The following is a 6460-nucleotide window of genomic DNA, read 5'->3' as shown; positions in this document are numbered from 1 at the left end:
ATCACCCCCTCTCGCACCCAGTTCCCTCTCTCCATCCACCTCCTACGACTGTTTTTGTTTTCCCTTCTAAGTGAGATTCACAGGTCCTCTCTTGGACCCTCCTTATTACCCAGTTCTTTCTGCGGTGGTGTCTGTGGATTGTAGCATGATTATCCTTCATTTTATGGCTAATGTCCACTTTTTTTTTTTAAGGAAAATACTTTGTAGTCCAGGTCCTTTATTTCTTTTTTTGTACATTAGGACATGAATTCGTATGGAATGGGCTCCAATACCTTAGGCTCTTTTCTGTTAGTCCTCACAAAGTGTGCTTCTCTGGGTGGCACGGGCTGGCGCTTCAGCTGAACCCAGGTGCCCTTCTCTTTGGCTTCCTTTTTCTTCTGATCGTTCTCCTTCGCCCGCTTCAGGAAGCTGTCTCTGCTCTTCGAGTGTTTAATGTGCTCAATCCGCACATTGATCCTCTTGGCCAGAATCTTGCCCTTAACTTGCTTGTCTACAATGATGCCCACGGCATGCTGGGTGACGTTGTAGACTCTTCCGATTTTGCCATGGTACCACTTATAGGGCATTCCTTTTTGAACAGTACCCATTCCCTTGATGTCTGCAATATCACTCTTCTTGTAGATGCGCATGTATGTGGCCAAAGAAACAGCTCCATGTTTCCTAAAAGGCCTAGAGAACATATACCGAGTGCCTTTCCTCTTTCTCTTTGTGTTCTATCATTTTGGCGAGTTACTTGGAAGATGGCTGACACGGCCGAAAATCCACTTATAAGTGAGTACATACTATCCCTCACTTTCTGGGTCTGCATTACCTCACTCGGGATGATATTCTCAAGCTTCCTCTTTAAGTGAGTCTCCTAAGAACTGGAGCAGGGGCTGTCCCTGACTCTGCTTCCTGCTTTTGGATCCCCTCTCCTTACCTGCCTGGTTGAGCCTCAGCGGGAGGGAAAGGGCTTAGTCCTGCTGGGACTAGATGTCCCAGGGTGGAGTTGTACCGAAGAGGTCCTCCCTTCAAGAAGGGGAGGGGTAATGGAAGGAGGGATTTGTAAGACAGGATTGGAAGGAAAGGAAGGAGGCGGCTGCCATTGGGATGTAATGTGAATAAAAATAAATAAATTATGGAGGAAAAAATGTCTACTCCTGTGCTAAATAAAACACACCTTCTTCTCTCCTCTGTCTAGCTACTTACATACTCTAATTCAAATTCTGAGATTCCTAGAAAAACTAAGTGTTAGGTAACTGGGCTCCCGGAATACTGACTTCCACATGAATCAAGTATTTCAGTGCATCTTCTTCAATACTATGTTAATTCTTTCTTTGCATAAATCTCTTTCCTAATTAAATTTTACCAAGTCAAATATTAACTGGCATAAGAGTTAATTAAAGGCTAAAAAATCTAAATAAGCCTATTGTTTTCATAGGGCCTGTGAGATTTTTTTTTTTTAATATATTGAAAAGATCCATGATAGAGTAGAATGTTGCCACTCTATCTTCAAAAGTTTCCGTCTTCCGTTAGGGAATTTGAAGCTGAATGCAATGCGCTGATAGTGAATTATCATGTCAAAAATAAAGCAAGGAGCTCTGGGAAGCCAGGCAAATGTGTACCACTACTAAATGCATAATTAAAACCTCCATTCTCGAAGCCATAATGCATCTAAACAGTTCCTCGCTGCACAGAGGAACACTTCAATGGCATCTTTGTGCTACTGAGAATGCTAGACAGAGTCACTTTCTGCTTTCAATGTTTGCTCTCTGGCCCTATGGAGGAAGTTGCCAAAGAAATTGCTTTGTGCTCAGCAAAAATCCAAACCTGTTCATTCCAGTGACTGGAACCACTGTGGGTCACAGGGAGGAAAGAAGCACCTGCTATGTCACATTTTCGTAGATCAGGAATTTCTTCTGGGCTCAGCGTTTATGTGCTGGCTTCTTTCTGCGGGTATATTTAAGTTTCCAAACAGCCTACTCTTGATTAACGCAAACTTAGTAAACAGTCACTTATGGAGAGTTGTTTGGGGTTCAGATTATACCAGTAAGGTATCTGAGAGAGCGATGCTTTAAAAATAATAATAATTACACGCAGACAAATTAACTTAAAATCCTGAAATAGTAACCGATATATTAACTTTGATACTGTATTTTGTAAAGATCTATACAAACCCTCCCACATCTCAAGAAGAAACAGAAATGATCTCTAAGACATGCAACTCAGCAAACCAGAACATTATGGAAATGCCATTGTATGGACTTCAATATGAAAACAGAAATACAGTCAACCATGAGAAAAGTTCAAAGAACAATAAACAAGATCTAAAGACTCAGGACATATTTTAAACCATGGGGATAAAATTACTCTGATAATTTCTTCTCTAAATGTAAAACTACAAATTCTATCAAATTTTGAATTTTAGATAGTAAGAAGGGGGCTATCCCATGGTAATATTTTTTAAAACTACCTTAGTTAACATAATGATGAATATGCATTTTTCTTAAATGCATAGTAAATGAATCCTGAGACATTTGCACTGGACTGCCCAGCTTTTTTTCTGTGTATCTGTGGCCTATTGTCCATTCATAATTCTCCATATTTAATCACTCAGTGGAACCCACTGAAAACCAAAGAGTGAGAGAAATGAATGTTAAGTCGATTACATGAACTGTTAAGGACCATCCGGTCAATAGGCCCCTTTATGCGAAACTGCAGGAGCTGCTATGAGTTTTTCTATTAGTTTAGGTCAATTTCATTACATTGCACTCAACATCTACACTGACACCATAATTGATACTAAATTGACTAATAGAGCAAGTTTTTTATATATGTTCCCACATTCCTTGAAATCTTCCACTTACTCCCAGGCTTAGATCATCTCTGACAGGTGCAACTGCTGAAAGGTTTAAATGCCAAGTACCTAGTGTGCTACCGCAGGCACTTTTAATATTCCACACTAAACTTGGAAATCTTTCGCTTTTCATATTGGAAGTATTTTAATTTAAAAAGAATACAAGTGGGGTGTCAAAGTACTGTGTGTCGATATCAAATTCCCCTTTGTCTTTAATTGAATTCAAGATATTTATAACAAACTCAACTTTGAATTGAAAACTTACGTTCTTTCCTCCTCCTCGGTACATTACAGCAATCGATATTAGCCTCAGTAATTAGCACTTTAAATCATCAAAATCAGAGAGGAATCTTGGTTTGTTCCACCTGTGTCTGGAGACAAACTGTGCTCTGGAAGGCTGGTTGGTCAGAAGTCATGGGTTAGCAAGAAGAGTAAGAAGGCTGCATAATTTCCATACACTGTGATGTCCCTTGGATTGTTAAGGAAAATGGAATATATATATATATATATATATATATATATATATATATATATGAGATACATATACATGGCAGCATAACAAGCCAGTGAGTTTTAGAGAAAATGTCCCTAATTAAAATACAGATCACTGGTGTCAGACCCTTCCCTATCAGTCTTGTGAGGAGAGTAGAATATATAATTTTAAATGTCCTTGAGAAGTTTAATATAAAATCCTATGATGAGATGTTATATAAAACAAATCCCCCACCTAATAAATTCCCGGATAAACTGTAGTTTTAAGTAAGGCAGAATCTCATTGTTGACAGTAGGAAAAGAAACATGTTTTATAGAAGCCAGCTTTTTAGGAAAAAGCAGGTACACACCATTCAAAATACCTTTGATAATAGTTCTTCAAAAATGACCATCTATGCCATTTTATAACATCACCAGAGGTTAAGCTATTAAAACTCCTGACGAATGATGACATTTTCTATTTAGCCTAGAATATAAGTAGCTTACAATTCCAGATAGTTTGATGTGGCTTTATTAACATCCTATACCTCTAATTGTTCCATGGTTTCTTATCATCTCAGCTTGATAAGTGGAGAAAGTAGATGTCTCTGCCCTAGGGCCTGAGTAATCCTGGTAAACAATGAGCCAGTACTCCCTCATACAACTGCAATATTGACTCAAGGAACACACTTACATGGATGTGTCCAGAGGATGCTGCCCTCATCACAGAACAGATTTCTAATTGGCAAGTTCTCGCTGTACTTATGTTTATGTATATGTTTATGAAGAATGGCTTTGGAACTTTTAGGGGGTTGTATTTCATCTATAGGTTGCTTTTGGTACGATGGCCATTTTCACAAAATGAACTCTTCCAGACAGTAAGCATAGAGATATTTCTGTTTTTTAGTATCTTTCTGTCTGTCTTCAAGTCTTCAGTGTCTTAAAGTTTTCACTATAGTACTATTTCCTTTCCTTGGTTAGCTTTATTCTCTCTCTGTCTCTGTGTCTCTTGGTGTGTGTGTGTGTGTGTGTGTGTGTGTGTGTGTGTGTGTGTGTGTGTATCTGTGTCTTTATGTATAATACCGTAGGCTTTAGTATATATGCAAAATGAGAGCAAGCACTGCTGGTATTCAATTCTGGGTATTTTAACAACTCAAAAAGACATGCATACTTCCTGGTAGTAAACTTTGTGGCCAGTTCCTGAAAATGGCTAACCAGTGTTCTAACTATAAAGGATTTGTTTATTTTGTATCTCAAAACCATTATAGAAAGTTTATTTCTTTACTGGTTTACTGAAATAGTCAATTCTAGTTTATTTGTTTATTTTTAAAAATAGATAAATAATGGGATAAAGAAAATGAGGGCAAAGGAAAACAAAACTGCAGATTTAGGTCAAATATTATTTACAAAAAAAGAGACTAGCTTAGGGAAACTTAAAAATAAATTTTAATTTCTATGCTTAAGTTTCCTGAAATTCATTTTTCCAATTATTTTATTCTTGCCACCAAGGAAATTTTCCTGAAAGAAATACATTATTTTCTCACTAGAAACACATTAAGTTAATTATGTTTTATAGCAAAAGCAAATAATGCAAAACATAGCTCACATATTTGAAAAAGACTTAAGAATTAAATAAAATGCTTCTCAGGAAAACATCCAACTATTAGTTATTTTAGTATAATTGCTCAATGTCTGACAGAGAATCAAATGGACATCTATTCTTAAAGTGAAGAATGGAAATCAAAGGTTACTTAAACTCTCTCTTCTTAAATTAAAAGAAAAACTTTACTCTCTTAGTGATGGGATGATAATGTGGCATTAAAACAAAAACATCTTTAGTTTAAAAAAAAAGAAGTAGTTTTCTTCATGAGCTGTATTGATAGGGCACAGAGATTTTTAACAGTTTTGAGGGGCAGTGGGATGTGGTTGTCGTACTATATTAGCAGGGTATGTTTAAGATGGTGTGCCATACAGGGAAAGGGAAGGAGTTGCAACCTTTCAGTGAGGCAAATCCAACCAAGCTCTCTAATGGATCAGATGAAGGGGGATAAGAGAATTTTAGAATGCCCTACAACTTCTTGTTTGAGTGAATGGATAGGAGAATAAAGTTTACCTGTATAGGAGATGGAGAATGTCTTAGGTACCTGGCTAGAAAAGATAACCAGGGTTAGGCAGCTTCCCAGGTAGTTGTTTACTTCTACAGAAAGAGAAAAAATATTTGGAAATAGCCAGCATAAACATTTTTAATCATGAGAATCCTATTCAAGTATTTAAAGAAAACTGAAGGTAACCAAGGGAAAAAAATAAATAAGGCTTAACAGTGGGGTCAAAGGAGTCTGGAGAGCTACTGAGCCTGATTCAATTATTCTATCTTGTATTCGTAGAGTTTAGCATCTTAGAGTGAGAAATACAAAAGACGTAGAAATAGAGACACCCCTCCACGCATAGCAACATAAGACACAAAAATACTCAAGTTTACAATAACGGTGCTTGTCAGTAGCATTAAGTGAAGCATGACAAGCCAAACTGAGGGCTGCTGAGTGAACATAGGAACTGTGTACAGACAAGAAGCTCTACGTACATATCTTAACAGAACTCCAGCAGTGGTGGGGCTGAGTTACGAGCAAGCTTCCAAACTCAAAGTAGGCATTTGGAAGTGATCAGCGTGTAGATGGCGTTTGAACTGTTGCTTTGTGGTTGCCCACGCCGAGCTGCAGTCAGCAGTAAAGGAAAGGCAAAGGGATGGCAGAAATACGTAGTCCTGTAGAGTTATCTCAGTAGAAATGTCAGTGAAAGCCCAATAGTAGTGGGTTTGTACAGGTGTCAGTGTCAGAAACACAAAGCCGCCAAAGTGGGTCCAGATCAAAGACTACTGAGAACACGTGACTATCATATGCAACATGTGACTTTAGGCTGCATTGACACAGCTGCCAAAGGCTAAAGATGGACTGTTTATTGAACGATAGTGTGATACTGTTTAATTCTTTTACTTTGAAATTTTAATTATTAAAAAGAGAATATATTTGCTCTTAGTAAACGCACACTGGAGTGTTTGTGGATGAGAGACATCATGTATACCATTCACTCTGAAGTCACTCAGGGAAAGTGTGTGTGTGTGTGTGTGTGTGTGTGTGTGTGTGTGTGTGTGTGTGT

The 6460-nt window shown here is 37.8% G+C and overlaps 1 pseudogene; it reads right to left on the bottom strand.

The window, feature by feature from the left end:
• Positions 1-236: 236 nt before the first annotated feature.
• LOC114621825 lies at positions 237-2969 on the bottom strand (annotated as a pseudogene).
• Positions 2970-6460: the final 3491 nt, after the last annotated feature.

This window comes from Grammomys surdaster, unplaced genomic scaffold, assembly GCF_004785775.1.
Source record: "Grammomys surdaster isolate TR1022 unplaced genomic scaffold, NIH_TR_1.0 185, whole genome shotgun sequence".
Taxonomy (NCBI): Eukaryota; Metazoa; Chordata; class Mammalia; order Rodentia; family Muridae; genus Grammomys; species Grammomys surdaster.
Note: the sequence above shows the minus strand (reverse complement) of the source record. Positions and strands in the feature narration are given on the sequence as shown.